This window comes from Corvus moneduloides, chromosome 5 (genome assembly GCF_009650955.1).
Source record: "Corvus moneduloides isolate bCorMon1 chromosome 5, bCorMon1.pri, whole genome shotgun sequence".
Taxonomy (NCBI): domain Eukaryota; kingdom Metazoa; phylum Chordata; class Aves; order Passeriformes; family Corvidae; genus Corvus; species Corvus moneduloides.
In genome coordinates this window covers 55,650,049-55,671,503 of record NC_045480.1, presented here as the reverse complement: position 1 = coordinate 55,671,503, position 21,455 = coordinate 55,650,049, and the positions used below count along the sequence as shown (strand labels likewise).

The window sequence follows — 21,455 nt, the reverse complement described above, 5'->3', positions numbered from 1 at the left end:
GGATGATTCTGAGCCTAATCTACCATTTCTGGACATTTTTTTTTCCCCATGTTGCTACTACATTGTGAAGTGCAGGAGGATTCTGCACCATTTACATGAAAATGAGGCATATCAGAAGGAAATTAGGAAAGGGAGGGGTGGAGTAGGGTGTGCCATATTCTGATGCTTCCCTAAGAGAAATTGCAGAGCACCCTGTCCTATTCTGTCTTGCTGGAAATGCATACCAACCTAGCCAGGGAAAGTTATGCACTACCTAACTCCCTTGCAAATGCAGTCCCTTGTAAATGTAGACTGTGACTGAAATGCTCTTGGCTTCAGCTGACCCAACAACCTGGTGCTGCTGACTCCCCACCCACCAGTAAAAATTATAACTCATAGTCCTCTGTGGCTCTAATCTTTCTGTGTTCAGATGGCACAGGGCTTTTGCATCTCCCTCTAGGGAAGGCAGACAGGTCACTGTTCTTGCAGACAACAGGGACTCCTGGTCCTCAGTGCTATGCAGCTCTGGGATGCCAAAAGGTGTTTGTGATCCTGGGGTTTTGGTTTTTTCCCTTTTATTTTTTTAGGGAGCAGGGGAGGTTGTTTGCCGCTCTTGTTTGCATTAGAGCTTGCAGGTGCTTTATGCCAACCAACAATATGTATGACACAAAAATGCCAGCTGATGTGCAAGTCAAAGAGCTGTAGCTATCACTGGGCTGTATTTTTGGAACTGACTTGGATCCAAGGTTTGCATATTTTGAACAAACCCACACTGGTGTAGATCGACACAGACAAGTCCTCCCCCCATTCTGCTGAGTGACTGACTCTTCCCCCGACCCGCTCTCTCGATCTCCTCAGAGGTAACTCGACTACGGCTTCAGGGCAGAAAATGACAGTCCAAAATGAGCTGAAGAAAACCCTCCAGAATATATCTCCTCCTCTCCATTACCTCAAAAAAATTAAACTTCTGTTTAGTCTGAAGAGCTTCTGTTGCTCTTGAATCATATCTCCTAATAAGTTTCTTAGAGAAGCATTTTTCTCTATGCAAGTAATTTAAGCCTTACATGCCCTCTAGCTGTTTTTTAATTAAAAGAAAAATAAAAAAAATCTTGGCCCAAGTAGAGGGCTTAGGCTGTTGATTGACTACAGCAAGGAATTTTGTAGGAATTTTGAATTTTGCACTGCCACATATGAAGTAAGCCCTATAAGTATAACCCCGACCTGAGGCTGGGATTTTTAAAATTAGATCCTTAATAAGAAAGGGAAGAAATAAATTTGACTTTGAATAAGCATAATGCAATTTCCCTTCACACAAATTGCTCCTTTATTATAGCACAGATATTCACATTTATCAGTCTAAATACTCAAGTCATATGCAACTTCATTTTGCTGGACTAAGCTCAGCCCTACCTAAGAGGGAGTCCATTGCTACAGTAGTTTAATTCATAGGTGCTCATTGTTTATGCTGCCATAGCCCACCAAACTCACAGGGCCAGCAGCTCCCCTCCTCTCCCTGTGGCTGAGCCAGGACTGTCTCTGTAGTAAAATCACAGAATGGTTTGGGTCGGAAGGGACCCTTAAAGGTCATCTAGTTCCAACCTCCCTGCAATGAGCAGGGACATCTTCAACAGGTTCTTTTTGCTCAGAGTCCCATCCAACCTGACCTTGAATGTGTCCATCAATGGGACATCCACCACCTCTCTGGGAAATCTGTGCCAGTGTTTCACCACTGTGGTTGTAAAAGATTTCTATCTTATATCTAATCTAGACTTACCCTTCCTCAGTATGAAGCCCTTCCCCCTTGTCTGTCACTGCATGTCCTTGCAAAAAGTCCCTCTCCATCTTTCTTGTAGGCTCCCTTCAGGTACTGGAAGGCCACAATTAAGTCACTCTGAAGCCTTCTCTTCTCTAGGCTGAACAATCCCAATTCTCACAGTCTGTCTTCATAGGAGAGGTTCTCCATCCCTCTGATCATCTTGGTGTCTCTCCTCTGGACTTATTCCCATGGTCCATGACTTTCCTGTGTGGGGACCCCAGATGCAGCACTGCAGGTGGGGTCTCACCAGAGCAGAGCAGAGGGGCAGAATCCCCTACCTCGCCCTGCTGGCCACACTGCTTTGGATGCAGCCCAGGTTGTGTTTGTCTTTCTGGGCTGTGACTGTGTACTGCTGGATCATGTCCAGCCTCTCACCCACCAGCACCCCCGAGTCCTTCTGGGCAGGGCTGCTCTGGATCTGTTCATCCCCAGCCTGTGTTGATATTGGGAATTTCCCCAACCCAGCTGCAGGACCTCGAATCTGGCTTTGTTATACCTCATGACATTCCCATGGGCCCATTTCTTGAGCTTTTCCAGGTCCCTTTGGATGGCATTCCATCCTTCAGCTGTGTGAACTGCATCACTCAGCTCAGTTGCAAATTCGGTGTGAGGGTGCACTTGATCTCACTGTGTCATTGATGAAGATCCTAAATATCACTGGTCCCAATACAGACCCTTGAGGGACACTACTTGTCATGGATGGATATTGGGTGGTTGACTTCTGCCCTCTGGTTGCCACCATCCAATCAATTCCTTATCCATCTAATGGCCCACCCATCAAATCCCTTTCTCTCCCATTTACAGAGAAGAATGTGGTGGGGTAATCATGTCAAAGGCCCAACAGAATTCCATATAGACGACATCAGTAGCTCTCACCCTGCCCCTGATGGAGTCACTCCATTACAGAAGGCCACTACTTTGGTCAGGCAGGACTTGCCCTTGCTGAAGCCATACTGGCAGTCTTGAATTACCTCCCTGTTCTCCATGTGCCATGGTAGCAACCATCTGGTGCTGTGACGGTGCCATGCAGCTGGATTTTTCAATATTGTGGAGTAATTGTCCTTTGATTTTCAAGAATATTAGGTTTTCACAGACAGGAGAGAAACTGAGAATGAAGGAGATAGCCTCATTTATGCAGTTAAAAGCAAATCTATCCCCTTGCTGAACCTAATCCAAGGGATTTGGTGCATGCAGTATCTCAGAGCACACTTTCCCTGCTGTGCCATTCCTTCACCACAGCAATGGACATAAGGGCCCAGAGTTAGGGACTCTGTGGTCAAAGCATTCCTCTACTTGCAGCTTCTCTTGGTGGTTTCCATGGGCATGGGCAGAGTCTTTTGTTCACCATTTCTGGCCTTTTCATTTCAGAGAAAGATGGTCAGGTTTCTGCCCTCTTCTAGCAAAATACTCTCATCAGGCTTACTAGGGAAATTAGGGAAAATTTAAAGGCTTGCCATGAAAAAGGAAGGTACAATTGGGTTGTGTAACTTTACTTCCCTATCCTTGCTGGCAGCACGTGGACGCAGAGGCATCCCACCCCAGACTAGTGTGGGACTGGTAGTTGTGGGCAAGAGGCTGATGACATAGAGGGCTTGGTTAATGCAGCAGAGCACGTCCAGTGGGCAGAGTGACTTTATGTAAATTAACCAGTCAGGAGATAATTAATGGCAGAGCTGCCCCCAGCATGGTATTTGAGAGCTGTTTTCTCAGAATGGGCTGACCTTACACCAGTGGCTGGGGTAGAAAATGGCCCAAGATCAGCACTCTTTCACCTGTCTGTTTCCCATATCTTCCTTTTCTTTTCTTTTTCTTTTCTTTTTTTTTTTTTTTTGTTAAGGCTGACTTTCTTAGCTGAGAACAGGCTAAGTATGTCCAAAGCAACTCAGCAGCTGGTGAAGATAAAGTCAGAACTGTCAGAAAACACAGAGCAGAGGTATTTTTGCAGGTTGAAATGAAGGATCGGAGAGAGACAGATTTGGATTAAAAAAAAAGGAATTAACCTTGAACCTCTCTCCAAAGTCTGATTTAAACATGAATCTCATTTAAATTTAAAAAAAAAAGGCAAAAAGTATAATTCACTGAGCTTTTTTATGCAGTGTCTGCAGTTTCTGGTTTGGGGAAGCGATGAGCTAAAGACAGCCAGAGTGCAAGAGAGTGGATCTGACTACAAACATCACCTGCACAGGGGCAGAAGCCAAGAGTTCATTAAATTTTCCCCCGAGTTTGTGCCCTGTCCCCTGTCTGGTGTGCTGGATTGATCATCAGGTGGATTATTATCCCCTTGAAAGTGCTGACAGACATAATTCTTTGCAGCAGCACCAGAGACAGGCTCCTTACATACAGGGTTAGATGAACCCATGTCTTTGTTTAATATTTTGTGAGGTCCTGGTGAGGGATAATATTCCCTGTTAATCCCTGATTTAGGTGGAGCATGTCAGGATGAAACTGCTTTTCACAAGGGAGTGTTTCTTGGTGGATACTGTTTCACACAAGAAGTAGGTGGTGAGGGAATGGAGGACTGAGGAGGAGAAATGGCACGTGATTCAGCCTGAATAGATGGCTGAGCAAAGAAAAGTGCAGTAAACTGCTTGCAAGTCAGAGAGGAGCACATAAATGAATCCAATTTCAAGGCAGGAACATACAAAAATGTACCTCTAGCCCTTTACATCTTCATTAGTCTGTTTTTCTGATGCTTGAAATACCTTTTTTTCCACTACATATTCTCACAACTTTCAAATAACTAGAGAAGGGGTAGGAGAGGAATCAGTTTTGCAGTGAGCTCTGAACACATCTAGAATGATGCTAGTAAACATGAGCTGATGAACCCCCATGTTTGGTTTCGTCTTCCTGAAGTTGTACAGCCCTCTTCTTCCATGCTGGAAACCTTCTGTGAAGTACTTTTTCAGTGATTAGTGATTATCCCTTGGAGAGAGATCCAAGGGGTAATCCCTAATCTGTGAGATGGACAGATCAACAGGGATGCTTGACCAACAAGGTAGGGTGGGCTCTCAGGGGAGGAGAATGAACTTATTTTATTTTGAAGCACTGCGGTAGCAAAGCCCTAGAGAGGTTTTCCATTTGGGGTTGTTTGGTTTGGGTGATTTTTCTTCTAGTGGAAAATTGTGCTTTTTCCTATTTAATCAAAAGCCCAGTTTGCCTGATCGGTTTTGATGGAAAATTTTCACATAGGTCTTTGTTGTAAGACACCAACATGACAGAATTATCCCTTTATCTCAGCAGATGTGCTTTCCAGGAGAGGAACATCTCAGATGATGAAAAACACTGCAGCTTTGCTGCCTTGGCTCTATCAGACAGTTTTTTTTATGATAGAGAATTTGTCTAAACAGATTCTTGTCATTAAAACTGAAATGCTTTGTGGACAGGTTTTGGATTTGCTCGAGTTTTTACTGCTAATTTTTTACTGCACAGTTATGTGCCTTCTGTAGTGACAGTATGTGTAGGGATATGGGATCAAGCCTCTGCTTTGTCCTTTACTTGAACTAGTCTGTCCTGAAAGGATTCAGATGAAGCCAAGTCATGATATGAAAGACTCCTGTTTCTGAGGCTGTCAAAGGTAGGACACTCTTTGCATTTCACATCTGGAATTAGAAAGTACTGTTTGACCTAGAAAAAGAAGTTTTGGCCTGAGTCCAATTAAGCAGAAACCTTTGAGGGACTGTATTTTCTTTTCTGAGGACTACAAAAGAGAACTCCAAAATGCCTGTGTAATTCTGCCACCAACCACAGTAGGAAAATCTTGCTTCTTGTCAACACCAGAACCTTTAGAAAAAAATCTTAAAATATAAAAGCAAAATTAGTAGTTTTCATTTGTTTTGAGGAACTCTGACTATTTTACCCAATTTTCATTCATGAAGCAACACATCTGGATGTGTCTGCAAGTGCATCAGTTCACAGGCTCTGGGAAATGTCTGCCTGCTGTGTGTCCTTGCAATCCTCACTATTCAGCTGGTACTGGGAGCAGTGGCCCCTCCCTGGTCAGCAACAGATGCATTTTTCAGCGTGTTTGTTTCTCACCTGTTGTCTTCTAGAAAACCCCATGGGTGCCCCAGATGGAAAATGTATATACAGCAATGGCTCTTCAGTAAGGACATCTGGGTATTTAGATTACAACCAGCAAGGACAAATCATTTGTGATCGGTGAGGAAGCCTTTTGCAACAGGATATAATATATTGGTAAAAATCAGCTTCCTGGGAGCCAGTGGAAACACATTTTCTTTTCTTCTTCCCCAGCCATGTTCTCCAGCTCTGCTTTCTGCTGATGAACAACTGCCTATGCAAAGGAGATTGAAAAGGGGATTTACTTTGATTAGACCAAAGCCTTTCCTAGCATTTTCGGTCATAAGTATGGCAGCTTTATTAAGCAGGAAAAGAAGATAAATACGAGTCACAGACTGACAAGAAACTCAATAGGAAGAGAGTAGAAAGTTCTGTTAGAAGCCATGCTCTAAGTTCAGTCTCTTTCTAGCAGTCTCTGATAATCTGCTCAGTCCGAAGAAGGTAACTTTCTGCAAATATCTGACAAATACCAAGTGAAGGATTTCAAAGGGATAAAATTAAAGCTTTAATTGCTGGGCTAGAATTGAATTTGTATTCCAACCAGTTAAGGCTGGGAGAATTTCCCCTCAGATTTTCTCTTTCTGTGACCTATTGGTTCATAGCCTTCAATGATCTCCTGCCAACCCTGAACCAAAAGGAAGAGAGGTTGTGAGCTGATCTTTTTCATACAGGGGAATAAAGCCAATTTTATAGGTCATAAATAGGTAGGGAAAGAGCTGAACACAGTTTGTTCTACAGTTTACCCAATGGAAGCTCTTGATTCATCATTTATTTAGGAATACCACTAACTCCTATCACCTTGTTACCCTGCTAGAATTCAAATTAAAAGAAGAAAATGTATGCAACAGTCATGGCAGACACTGACTTTATATTACTCACTATGTCCTCCCTCAGTAGCATCATGAAATATTGATAGTAATAATTATTAATGTATGATTAATTATTAATAATGATAATCTGTAGATGAAAACTGAATATGACCCAGCAATGTGCACTCACAGCCTAAAAACCACCTGCACTCTGAGCTGCATCCAAAGCAGCGTGGCCAGCAGGTTGAGGGAGGTGGTTCTGCCCTTCTACTTCACTCTGGTGAGACCCCACCTGCAGGGCTGCATCCAGCTCTGGGGTTCCCAAGCCTAAGAATGACATGGACCTGTTAGAACAGGACCAGAGGAGGGCCACAAAAATGATCAGGGGCCTGGAGCACCTCCCCTGGGAGGACAGGATGAGAGCTGGGGTGGTTCAGCCTGGAGAAGGCTCTGGGAAGACCCTATAGCAGCGCTATAGTACTTAAAGGAGGTCCACAGGAAAGCTGGAGATGGCCACTTTATCAGAACACAGTGGATGAGGGATCATGTTTTTAAATTCAAAGAAGAGAGATTTAGATTGGATATTAGGAAGAAATTCTTTATTATAAGGGTGGCGAGACACTGGAATAGGTTCCCCAGAGAAGCTGTGGATGCCCCATGCATGGAAGTTCTCAAGGCCAGGATGGATGGGGCTCTAAGCAACCTGGTCTAGTGGAAAGTGTCCCTGCCCATGGATGATCTTTAAGGTCCCTTCTGATCCAAACCATTCTATGATAATTCTTCTTTTCAGTCATTTGGACGGGTAACCAGCAGCTCCAGAAAAGTCCTGTTGGCTGTTCAAGGCATTTAAATTTCAGATGGAAGAAGTAGAGAAGGGATGTTTGGAAAGAGCAGCTTGAGCAAAGAGGCAAAGGTCTGGTCTTTATGAGGGTGAATGGCAAGGCCAGCGTTGTTACCTGGGGCCAGCCAGTGGCAGAGCCTAGAGTAATGATCAGTCCAGACTTTCTTTTGTCTAATAGGACAAAAACCACTGCTTGATGTTCAGATGTGATTCAGATAAGAGGTTGCAAAGACATAATTTAGCTAGAATTTTATGAATGAATAGTTATTCCCCATCACAAAAAGTTACATACATGTGTTTTTAGCATAATTGCAATGTATGTGCTAATAAGTTATAGAAACATATAACATACATTACCCAGATTTTATATTTTTATCTGTGATCCTTATATGTTATTATGGAATGTGTCGACTAGTTTTGTTAAGATACAAAAGAGAGTACAAAAATGCCTTTTGGAACCTTTTCCCAAAAATGACATTTTGCTTGCTATTCACCTTATCCCTCCTGTGCTGGTCTGTAAGTTTTTCTATCTCTGCTATATAGAAGAGTTTTTCTATCTCTGCTATATATCAAGTTCTGGATGTAAAGGCATGCATCCTTTCTGGGAACTGTCATACTCTATGTAATGTGGAGATAACAGCCCAGGACAAAGAGAAACTTGTGAAAGTCTCCAGGAAATATACTGCAGCTTCATAGATGTGTTCCCTGTTGGATGCACGTTTGAGGATAATAGGGCCAAGAGGGAGTTGACCCATGCTGGAAAAGACTGGTGTAAAGGCTTTTTGAGATGGGACTACAGGAAAATCTGGTCGACTTCTAACATGATTTTTTATAGGATTTATGTTCCTTACCCTAGAAATCTATGTGCTGCTTTATCTTTCTGATGTGTCTCCCTCAGGTTTGGATGGTGTGTTCCACAGACAGCTTTTCTCCTGAGTTAAATCCCCAAAGCATTTAATCTTGAGACAAGATTGCTAGTTCATTTTCAGTAAGGCTTAGTGCAGAACTGTGCTGTTGAATGATATTTCATTATCTGTCACAGCAATAACTGAGAGGGGAAAATAATTGTATAGGGACTAGAATTTGGTGAAATTATCTCTGCATCTGACCAAAGTATGACAAAAGACAGTGTGTTTAACAGCATAATAAAAGTTGCATGTGTCTTTTTTCCTCCAAGTGAAGGAAGAGACCCTGTGGTGTGTCTGAGGACTGACCCTTCATCCTCTTTGAAATCTGGTGAGATGTAAGAACTACTTAATTGCTACACCAGCTACAGGCGTCTTCTCTGGCCATTTCACACCCTTGAACACTCACAAGAGTGGTGCCATTTTGTGACCACAGGACTGTGGTTACAGCATGAAAATACAGTAGTTTTTGATTCTGTAAGAGAACAAAATTATGGTGGTGATTAATCCAGCAGCCGTGAAAGCAGCTTCCGTATCGTCCCCTAGGAAAAAGTGGAAGAAAATGTATTTATTCTGAATGAGTGAGCTTGAAATTTAGTCAGGTTTTTAAGAGAAATTGTAAGACCAGACACTACTTATTTTTTATCATCTTTTAAACACAGGGTTTTTTTGCAAATTGCTGGTCCACTCCCCCATGATAGGTAGATAGATAGGTGGAAAGAAAATCATTGTGGAAAATACGTTCTGCCACAGTAATATATAATTATGTGACAAAAAATACATCAGCCTGTGCTGCAGGCAAGATATTGTGTCTCATTAGTGTTTGGTGGACTTGATCACAAATAACATGTTTCAAAACTGTCAACACCCTCTAATTCCTTTTCTATACTTATACTCACAGTCACATTCAAAATTAGCAGATTTCTGGAAATGCACTTCATCTGGCCAGCCCTGTTTCGAATTATTTGCTTGAGTAATTAAAGGAACATGTCCTTCTGCAGCTGCAGTTTGAGGGACTAAAAGCAGGCAGGCTGTTCTCAGTAAGGGAGCAGTCATTTTTTACTCAGTTAATGATACCAAAGTGTCCTGTGTGCTGTGTGTTATGATAACTGGCTTAATGCACCTTTCAAAGACCAGTGCTGGCCATGCCAGGTACTCCTGAGACGCGCGGGCCAGAAAGCCAAGACATCCCATTTGAGATCAAATATTTTCCTCTGCTGGTTGAAACTGAATGCAACAAAGCCATTAACAATAGCAGACTCACCCTGAGCCGTGGATCTGTGCCTTGATGCTGATACACTGCAGGATGAAAAAAGTGAGCAACCTGCAGCTGAGGGTGCAATCTCATTTTTTTCAGCAGCACTGCTGAAATAGATGCAAGCTTCCATTGTTCAGTTCCTCTGAACTTAGCAGATGAGTTCCCATCTGTTAAAGCAGTGGAGAGAAAGAGAGGTTTTTTTTCTTGATATCTGCAGGTATTTTGAGACGCGATTGGTTTTAATCTCATAGTTTTTAGTACAGCCAAAGCATGTTGATTGATTTCTCATTGTTTCTATTTTCTTGAAAGACCAGTGTATGAAGTTTGACGTGCCGTATACTCAGAGACAGACAATAATAAAGCATACTCCTTCGACCTTTTCAGTTGCCTGCACTTTAATTTACTGGCTATTCTCATTCCCTTCTCTTTATGGCCCCTCAATATAGCTGGCAAGGAGAAAATAGACAAGACAGCTAGAAAAAAATGCAGATTATTTAAAAGGATAAAGACTGGCTTTGTCATTCTGTTTAAAGTTTATGATGTTTTGTGTGTCCTATTGGTCATTAAAGTCATGATAACCCATTCTTAGCTATAGCAACTCAAAGTGTCACAAGTTCAACGTCATTTGTAGTGGTTTATGGGTCAGCATCCAGTTACAGTAGAGGGATTGTAATCTGGATGAAGTTTTGTAGGAATAAAAAGATTTTTCTCTGAATTTTGTAGAAGTCAATGTGATTTGTTTGAAAGTGGCTGTGTGGGCAGTTGCCTGACCACTGCTCTGACTCTGACACTGCTGGCTAGTGGAAAATCAGGGGAAAAATAATCCCATTATGGCTTTTCCCCCAACCGCTTTGACTCATAGCAGCTAACCCTGCTGCAGGTTGTGGCAGATTTTCTCCACCACATGGTCATGAAGATAGTGACTTTTCTAACTAATGCAGAGAGTTGAAAAGGGGTAACAAGCTGGCTGTGATCTTTCTTCGTGGACTTGTGAAATACAAGCAGCAGTCAAAACTGCATCATGAGATACTCACTGTGTTTAGTTGTTAACAGCGCCCCACAGAAATTCTGATCATCCTTCAATTTGGTGAAAGCCTAAGGGGAATTGTCACAGTGAGAATGGCAAAAGGAGGACGAAATGCTCTGTTGAAAGACTTATTTGTCTGAGTGGGACATAGTGACAGCAGAGCCTAGATTTTTGTGGTAGAGCTTTGAGAGAGAGGATAGTTTCAGTTTTCTGGTGGTTCTGAAAGGCTCTGAGTTGGAATCTATACAATAAAAAGAACAGGAGTGATGGAAAGGTAAAAATGAAAAAATAAAGCAGCAGCTTTGGTCATTTGGTTTGTTTTGTTTGCTTTTCATCTAATCATTTTGATTTCAGGCTTCCTGTTTTGGTTTTTTTTTTTTTTAATTTTTATATCTCTGTAGGGTTGCAATAAAATATACAACCAGGAGAATGAGGAAGGGTAGCCAAAGCTTGATTACGTCTGCTGCTCACTGCATAGATTTGTACATTGTTAAAGCAGAACGGACTGGGATGGTCTTCTAAACTGAGCAGAATGCATTAAATTTTACCGCTGAATCCTGCTCCAAGTCCAACAACTGGGACCTGAACTAACTCAAAGTCCTTAGAGTACATATTCAGTCTTGATTTTGAACACTTAAGGATTTACAGATCTAGATTTAAAGATCTAGACATCTTCAAAATATAAGGAGACTGAGACCACCATCCTCTGGATACTCTCAGAGAACCTCCATCAAGACCTGTGGATATTCTGCCAGTTATAAACTCAGTTAAATGAAAAAGCAAATGGAAACACATATGTCTCTTTTTTCATTATTAGTCCCATTATTCTGAGTTCAAATTACAGCCTGCAGAAGTAGGAATGATGTGTCTGATAAACTGAAGGACCTTAGAAGCACTAGGAATGTCTTTTCTGCTTGGATAAATTAAGGCAGTGGTGAACTACTAACCCTTCACCTTCAGTTTTAGAAAGCAGAGAAGAAACCAAGAGGAAATCCTACCTCATGAGTCTGTAGAGCCTGGCATCACTTGACAGCTCTCCCAGGGTGGCATGGCTCAGGCATCAGTGTCTGGTATTGCTGACTGCACAGACATCGCTTCGCTTGGAGAAAATCAATGGGATTCACTGTGGAGTGAAGCGTTACCAGCCAGGTAAAAATGTCAGAAAGAAAGGATGCAGTTATTTGGCAGGGCTAGCTGAAAATTTTCCATCTTAGTGCTTTTCTACTGAAAACTGTGGGTTTTATTAAAGCCTTTGTTCTCCTTAAGCCAAAGTCATTGTCCAGAGCTTGAATCTGTTGTTTTCATTTTGGCTTTGAAAAATTCTGATTTTGTTTGGGGCAAGACAAAATGAAGGTCTGAGCTAAAAGTCAAAACTCAGCAAAAAACTCGAGCAAATTCAATCACAAGGCATATTTCCACAGAAAGAGATAAATCTGGATTCCAATTATGTTTGTTTAACTTTTTTATCAGTTAGTTCTAGCTTTCTTAAAATATATCAGGATTTTGTGGGTATTCTCTAAAGAACTGGGCCAAAAAAAAAAATAAAGAGAATTCAGACTATGAGTTGGTTTTGAAATGTTTGATATTTGAAAAAGAGGGAGCTCAGACTATGGTTTTACAGGTATAGCCATTTGTCCCAGTTTTCTCCAGTGACATAAATTAGCTCAGCTCTTTTGCAGTCATGGGATCAAACTCCAAGCTGATATGAATCAAAGCACCTCTATTGTTGATAGCCAAATTTATGTCTGGAATAAAAAGACTCTCTTCATGAAGTCAGGTGGACCACATCTGCAGGGGTGTAAACTTCAATTCATGAAGTTACCTGATGCAGATCAATGGCAGATTTGACCTATTTGAGGCTTTATTGAACAGTCTGAATCATTGCTGAGTTGTCAGCATGCAGTTCAGCAACTGAGAAGCTTTGAGCAGGGTAGCTTGGTCAGACATTGTTAAAATTAATCTTTGGAGGTGTTTACTCTGTTAAGGCTGTTCTACATAGAAGAGCTGAAAAGGGGTGAGATTGGGACAGTATTTGCTGATAATGCAAATTGTACTCTCAATAGGATAAGGTACAGGAAATGACCTTATATCTATACATTCTTTGCTGGCAACTTTTAATTTTCTATTCTGTCTTTTTTCTCTTGGATGACTTACTGTTGCACCAAGCAATTCACAGACACTGTCATGTGTGTGGGATGGAAGGACAGAAAGCCCCAAGTCTTTGTGCCCTGATATACAGAGAGAACTCGGAAGGAGAAAGATGCTTTCTTCCACTGTGATTTCTGCTTTTTGCCCAAGCAGCTGCCTTCTGGTTCTTCATAGGGTATTTTTAGAGAGTGGACATACCTTAAATACTAGTCTGAGCCTTTGTATCCACAAGCTTCTTCATAGACATGAATCCTTAGTGAAGATCAGAGAAATACTGGGAGAGGAGAAACTGTTTTCTCAGCCCAGCTCCTGACTCTGTCATTGTCCTATTCAAAGAGGATTTCGTAATTCTCACTGGCATAACCTGTCCAGAGAGCCCATCTGAAAAATATTCTCAACAGATAGCACTGTATCACCTGAGGGGGCACCCTTATATTCCCTTAACCACCTCTAAAAGGATACCTTTAAGACAAAGTTTTAATTCTCTGCTGAGTCCTTCCACCCTCCCCTGCATACACAGACTCTTCTGTATTTCAGCCACTACTGGCTCTGAGGAAACAGGATAAGGTTATGTCTTACTACCTGCAGCAAATAACAGCAGATGCCATCGTAGCAGCAAGAGGCAGTCACAGCATGTCAGCAAGATTTTATTCAAGTCCTTGCACCCTCCCCTGTCGGGGAGGTATGGGTTTATAGCTGACAGAAACTGAGCAGCAAAACCCAGGTTCAGAAAGCCCACTGAGAGTCTGAAGGACAAGTGCTGGGTGCTTTTTTTGCCTGAGCTCGTGTTATCGACACACAGTTGAGTTGTGGTGTGCTTGGAAAGCTCACATTTCAGTTTCCATCAAATTGGTGCAAATTAATTTATTAATTTAATTTTTTCACTCTCAAAAACCTTCAAACAAGGTTTTCCAGTCTTTCTATTCCAGTTTCAAGCTAAATTTATAGCTTTGAGGTTTATACTTTTAAGCATTAATTTGGGTATTTGCCTTATATGTTGTCTTGACTAAGCCAACGCAAGGAAATATAACATGAGAAGATCCCTTGTCAGAAGTTGGCTCCTATTTTCATCGGCAGAGCTTAGAGAAGGTAAACTTTCTGGGAAAGATGGTAAGACGGTTGTCAGTTGGAGGTATCCTTTTGCAATTCTCAGCCTGTGATTGTCATATTAAAAAAAATGGAAATAATTCAAACACAAGATGGTGGCATTTATAGAATCAAAAGTGCTGCTTAGAATATTTCTTGACTATTATGACAGTCTTTCTGCTATGTCCATTAAATTTCCTGCAAGTGTCTCCCAGATGACTCCTGCACAATATACTAATGAACAAGAAGGATTAAAAAAACCTACTATGCGGAACATCTACTCTTCCAAAATTATTTCAGCCTTTTTGACTTCTGCTATGAGTAAGTGTGTTCATTTAGGTACATTTATGGAAAGACTTGGGCTTACCCCTGCTTGCAGAATGATGGTGTATCCCATCCCCTGCATAGTGGCTCTCAAACTGGGCTCTGCATTTTCCGTGATGGCAGACTCCTATCCTCTGAATTCCTTGGAGAATTTCTTTGGAGGTAGTTACTTGCTAAGATATACCAGTGCTGCTCGGTTTCAAATTGGAGTACTCTTTTAATGTTCCAGATAACTTGGATTTAAGAATAAAAGCGCATATTCACTTAAAGGTGTAGTTTTTCAAATGAGAACAAAATTAAGGATATACTTAATGAAGAGTCTGCTTGAGTGCTTCTACCTCCTCTTTGGTTAAATTAAAATCTCTATTAATACAAGATGCAACTTTTCTACCTACAAAAAATGCAATCATGTTGCTGCTTTTGTAGCGTAATTTTTTTACTTTCCTAATTACATGGCTTCATAAACTGGGATTATAAGAAAGAATGCTATCTATCAGGACTTGTAATAAAATTAGAAGTGCTGGTCAACTACATAATCCATGTTGCTTTTGTATAACCTCTTGCTGTAAAGGCACCAAGGCAGATAAGTAGGGTGATGAGATAAAGTGTATGTTCTGCTATATTAATATAGCTTGAGATGAATCTTTTCTGATTCATGAGATGTTTTTTAGTGTAAATCCAAAATAAATTTATTTTACCAGCAAAGTTCAAAAAATAATAATAAAAAATTACTTCCTCCCACTCAGCTGACATCAGTAGATGTGTTTGCCTCACCTAGAATGCTCTACGATATTCCAAATTTATTGTGACTGTAAACAACAATTCTGCTTGCTTTATGGCTTTCCTGGGCTCCAACAGTAAAACACAATATCTCTATCTGGTTGGAATTATGTGTTATAACAGTTTTATGGTGGGGGGAGTAAAGCTCTGATAAAAATAAAATAGAGTTTTGCTTTTTTGTGTGACCTTGTCATTTGAAAAAACATTGCACTCTAACGAGATATAATTTAAAAGACCTCTGGGAGCAAATTGAGTTTACTGAGATATTTCTGAGAGTAATTACTTACTGTGAGTTGTCAGTGCACTCTGTTACAGATCCTTTCCTAGCAAATGTAGATATCTGGGACTGTGTAGAATGGATTAAGGCTCCTACCATTAACGTTTGATGGGAGACAGTAGTGAAAAAGATGGATGCTTATATAACTGACATTTCCAGCATTTATGGCCATAGACTAAAATGCCAGGCGCATAATTTCAAGCAAAATGGCAGACCCAACTCAATAATATTTAATGATGTAAGAGACCTTGGCTGGGAGAATAGCTAACGGAAGTCATTGCACTGCATTTATCGAATTGTTAAAATGAGTTGAATAATAATTGTGTTGGGCAGGAGTTTTGTTTTAGAAATTTATTTCTGTGATCTGGTACTCCAAAAATAAATTATTTCTCATTCCAGTCAACACAAAATACAGAAAAAGATTTCAAACTAGCTAGCTTGATGGCTAGATTTTTACGCTGACTTTGTCCTGTGTTTACAGCACAGAAATATATCCAATCACTCAGACACGGTTTGGAAGATTGGATGAGATTGACTGGACAAGCAAGTGAAAGATAAAATGGCCTTCCAGAAGAATCTCCTTTTAGTGTTTGACTCTTTGCAAAGTTGGGCCTTTTTGTCTATCATCACACATCTAGGAATGTTCAGGTTTAGATTCTGTGGAACTCGTTACAGAGATACTTGTGAGCCAGGACTATGATATCACTGAGAACATCAGGAAACAGAATATTAACTTCTTCCGTTAATACTTTAAAGTATTAGCAATTCTGTTAATACTTTAGCCTTGAATAGGCAGAAGGGACTTGAACTGATGGAGAATCTCAAATTGGTAGAGGTCTGTAGGGGTCTTGTTACTGGATCTGCGGCCACAGAGTCTCCCATGGGTCTTTCCCAGGCAGTGCTTCTCCCTGTGGAGGGCACAGAACAAAGGTGGGCTTGAGGAAGAAGTGGGCACGACCTACCATTTCCAGCCAGAGGATTGTGCAGGCTTTCCAGAAGTTTACAAAGGAAAAATGGACAGTATATGCATTCAGGTTAAACAACAACAAAAAAACCCTCAAATTCTTACTCTTTAAAAGAGAATTTTTAAAGCATTTTGTCTCTTCAAAAAATCCAAATGACTCAATTTGAGTATTCTGAGTATTCTACTTATAAATAAAAGGAAAATTTGGGATTGGGAAGAAATAAGAGACTCATTTTTCCAAAGCCAAGACAGTCTGGAATTTTTCAGGTCAAACCAAAACCAGATACAAAAACAGATCACTGATTTGGTGTATACACCTCTCTATCAGCACGGATTAGCTTCTTTTAGCTGTATACGGAATAATCATCCAGGCACCTCTTTAGCTTTAGCACGTCAGAAGGTGCAGCAATTGAGGACATGAGGTAAGTGGAGGGGTAGAAGCTCCCTAAACACCCCCCTTCTGTTGACTGCATCCTTAGCACACCTGTGTATCCTGCTGCCCAATATCCTGCCCCCCTGAGGATTCCTTTCCAATGAATACAATCCCCTTCTTCCCCAGCAGGAGTGGGAGACAGAGTATCCCGTTTGACAGGGTTTCAGCACAGGCTTTACTTTTATTTTTGTGGGCTGTCACCTTGAGGAACCATTTTGATTCTGCTCACCATTGACCAAGCTTTCCCCCCTGCTTTTTTTTTTTTTTTTTGCACATAAATTTGTCAAAGCTGCATTACTGTCAGCAGGCCATGACATAGCTCTTAGCAGTACTTAGTAAGTCTTTCTGTTCTGTCAGAAGTAAAACCAAGCCAGGAAATAGCCACACTCCACATCTGAGAAGTGTAGACCAGGTTAACACAAAACTTATGGGGACTTGAGCTTAACTGCAGAATGTCTTAAAATAGTTCAAGCGTGGGAGGAATGGAAAGGCTGTTGTTAATAGATCTCATAGGTAGGGTTGCTATAAACCCCCAAGAAATGAAGTGGTGGAAAGTTTCCAGATACTAGAGAAGTTTTAGGGGGCATTTCAAGAGCAATGATTAAGTACTTATTTTTAGCCTTGCTTGTTCGGTACTGAAAGAATCTGCTTGACAATCTGAACAGTTTTCTGAGCTAAAATTCCTGGGGTAGAGTAAATGGCAGTCATAAGTATAAATTCTTATAAATGGCAAAATTTCCTCTCACTTCAACAGGAATAGGATATTCCTGTAACATGAATTTCTGAAAATTTAAACTAAGCTTCTCTTGTTTCAGACCTGCCTAAAAAAAACCCCAAAGGAGTTGGAAATTCCCCCCTGGAATACATCTCTAGGGTCACTTAATTCTCTGGATCCTACCCAACTGCTATTGAAGTTAATTGAAAAAACTCCCATTGACTTGAAGAGGTTTTGGATCCGACTCAAAAGGCTCTTAGTGGCAGCAGATTACAAGAAGGACTCCCACTGTGCAATTCCAGCCATCTGCCTATGGGTAAGCATTTATTGATACAAATGCATTTGCTTGGGGTATGTCATGAGGCACTTCAGTCCCAATTAGGCAGTATTTCAGAATGAAGGAGATCTCCCCCTCCCATCTGAGGTCTTTGTTATCAGACATAAGTTCTGAGCTGGTGAGCTATAAAGTAGCAATAGAAGTTTACCCACAGCAATGTCACAAGTTCCTTCTGTGTTCTGGGTATGTAAAAAGATCAGCTAGTGCTGGGTTAAGCTGGTGTTCAGATTCCTGTCTGTCTGCTTGCATTAGACAGGACAAAATCTCATCATTTCCATCTCAAACCCATGCTCAGTGATACTGTTCTCATTATCAATCTTTTACTATATCATCTCTGGGTTAAGTTAAGAGAATTGGGAAACAAAACTGAGTGTAATATATAAGGACTTTCTTAATTAGCACACACAGCTGTGTGTTGCCCTTTTAATCTAAAACTGGTAAAGAAGGAGCATGATGTGTGTGGAAAGCACGTTTGAACGATGGTTGTCTCCAGCAGCATTGCAACATACCAGAGAATCAAATGAGTTTTGATGTAAAACACAGCCAGAGACTGTGTAAATTGCCCCAGCTGATTAGGAAACAGGGAAGCTGTTAACATCCTGGAACAATGCATGGAACAAAATTGCTCACTGGTGTGGCTTTGGAGGAGAGCAACTGATCAGCCTCATCGCGTGCCAGGCCTCAGTGGTGTCCTGTACACACTTTAATCATCAATTACTGTAATGCTGGGGCAACCCACTAACAACTTAATTATTGTCTGGAGTTCTGGGCCATAGGTGGCTCCTCTAGGCTATGTTACATAGAAAATCAAATCAGCTGGTGTGCAGTCTGGAAGGGACTGTGCCACAGCCTCTGTCTCAGGGTGTAGGCACCACTGGAGCTCGTGCTGAAAGAGTCTCAAAGTCTTATTCTGTCAGACTGCGCACACGAGGAAGAAACATTCCCTAGTCAGGGAATCCACTGCACAAGTTGAAAAAGAGGCAGCAATATATTTCATAGGCTTGGGGCAGCTGTGTGCTGCCACAGGAGGCAGATGTAGCAGAAGGCACTTCTGGTTATGAAAGCAATTTTTTTCCCTTGACGATGAGTATGAGAGCAGCATAAATTTTGCACCATGACAAAAATCACAGCAGGAAACTCAAAATGGAGTGTAGCCCAAACTCACAGAGTCTCCCAAGACTCTTTTATTTTACTTCAGTCAGTTTAGTTAAGCCCTTGGGCTCTTCTCCAACCAAGTGTTTGTCTGCCTCTAGACATGAGAATCTGCTACTAATCTTATTTCTGTCCTGGGCTAGATTGAGTCCCTGATAGGAATTTCCAGTATGGATAATACAGAGCTTTTGTTGCTTGTGGGTTTTTGCTTGTATTCTTTAGAAAATATTCAACATCCCTGGTTTTGTCCAACAAACAGTTTAATAAACATGCCTACAAGCAAGAAAGAAATTTCTCTGCCTGGAGAGAGCCTTTAGTTCAGCTCTGAAAAATGGTTGTGATCAAGAAGCCAGCGATACGATAGATTCAATTTTACTCTGGACTGCAGTTGCCATATAGTACCAGGGCTTATGGAATCACAGAATGGTTTGGGTTGGAAGGGACCTTAAAAATCATCTAGTTCCAAGCCCCCTACCATGGGCAGGGATACCACCCCAGATCAGGTTGCTCAGAGCCCCATCCAATCTGGCCTTGAACACTTCCAGTGATGGGGCATTCACAGCTACTCTTGGCAACCTCTGTCAGTGCCTCACTGCACTCTAAGTAAAGAATTTTTTAATAACATCTATACTAAATATTTCTTCCTTTAATATAAAACCACTCCCTGTCCGTGTAAAAAGTGGCTTTCCCTTTTATTTATAAGACCCCTTTAGGTACTGGAAGGTTGCTTTAAGGTCTCACCAGAGCCTTATCTTCTCCAAGCTGAACAATACCATTTCCGTCATCTTGTTTCATAGGACAGGTTCTCCAGCCCTCTGATTTTCTCCATGGCCCCCTCTGGGCTTGCTTCGGCGAATTCCTGTCTTTCTTGTGCTGGGGACCCCCAGACATGCATGCAGTACTCCAGGTGGGGTCTTACCATAGTGGAGCAGAGGGGCAGAATCACCTCCCTTTACCTGCTGGCGTTGCCTCTTCTGACATAGCCCAGGATGCTGTTGCTTTCTGGGCCACATGCATGCACTACTGGCTCATGTCAGTTTTCATCCACCAAAACCTCCAAGTCCTTGTCTGCAGGGCTGCTCTTAATGAGTTCTCCCAGTCCATACTGTCTGGGATTGCCCTGACCCAGGTGCAGCACTTTGCACTTGCACTTTTTAACTCCATTAGGTTCTCATGAGTCCACTTCTCAAGATTGTCCAAGTCCCTCTGGCTGGCACCCCTTCCTTCTGTTGTGTAAACTGCACTGCTCAGCTTTGTGTCATCTGCAAATTTGCCAATTTGCCCTCAATCTCACGTTCTCTGTCACTGATAAAGGTATTAGCACCTGTACAATGACAGAGCACTGTGGGACACCACTTCTCACCAGCCTCCACCTGGACATCAAGCTGTTGACCACAATCCTCTGGTTTTGTCCACCAGGCCAATTCCTTATCCACTTTATTCAAACCCATGATTCTCCAATTTGGAGATAAAGGTATCATGTGTGACCCTGTCAAAGGCCTTATAAAATCTGGGTAGATGACGTCAAAGTCTTAACCCCACTAATGAGCTCATCTGCACTGATGAGCAACAGGTCCAGTAGTGCTTCTCCTCTGGTTGGTTTGTGCAACACCTGGACAAGAAATTTGTTCTTAACACCTTCTAAAAGTCTCCTGGACTGCTCACAGCCAGCTATATTGCTCTCCCAGCAGATGTCTGGGTAGCTGCTCCTCGGCATCTGTCTCAGACAGACACCTGCACATCCTGAAATCTCATGGCTGTCTCCATGTGTGGCATATAGCAGCTTGTTTTGCAGGGAATCATAGTAAACTGCAGAAAACTAAGAGTTAACATGCAGCCCAGAAAATCTGATTTACTAACTAAATTTCCCTTCAAGATAATAGATTGGAGGAGCTTTCCCATTGTGGTAAAATGCCCAGTTAATCTGAGAGCCAAACAGATGGGAAGTTTTGAGAAGGTAGGAGAAAAAGGGAGCTAATAGAAGCTGCAGTTACATACATAAGATCTGGTCTGAAATAACAGCTATAAATGGAAATTATTTGCAGGATATTGCCCATATGCTTCCCGAACCTGTGTCCAGGCAGCAGCGTTTTCAATTACTTCCCCAAATGCTGTCACATCTTTTGTAGCTCTGTATCTGAAGGGGGTTTTGAACGTGAAGCTGGGCCAGCAGCAAGATTAATTTCAATATTAAAAGCTGATGATTTTTCACAAAGGTGTGCAGCAGCACCAGACCAGCACAGCTGCTGATCTCCCCATGGCCAGGCTGCAGGAGCAGGTTTCCTGTCTGTTCGTAGCTGGGGGGCTCATACCAGCCCACTGCAGCCTTGCCAGGGACATTGGCAATGAGCACACACCTGCTCTCCTGCTGGTAGAACACCAAATTCTCACCTTCAGAGCCCTCTCCTGGTCTCCTCATCCCAGTTATGTCTCCTTCCTGTGGCTCAAGTGACTCCATATTCCCTATTTCATATTCATCAGCCAGCTGGTTACAAAAAAGGTGATTCTTTAGATTTAACTTGACTAA

The 21,455-nt window shown here is 41.7% G+C and overlaps 1 long non-coding RNA gene across 1 annotated transcript in view; it reads left to right on the top strand.

The window, feature by feature from the left end:
* Positions 1 to 21,455, top strand: part of LOC116444339 — a 399,973-nt gene that overhangs the window by 192,984 nt on the left and 185,534 nt on the right. Inside the window, exons 7-8 of the long non-coding RNA XR_004240279.1 lie at positions 11,673 to 11,861; positions 17,540 to 17,755. This is a non-coding gene — a long non-coding RNA (uncharacterized LOC116444339). The remainder of the gene's footprint in view (positions 1 to 11,672; positions 11,862 to 17,539; positions 17,756 to 21,455) is intronic.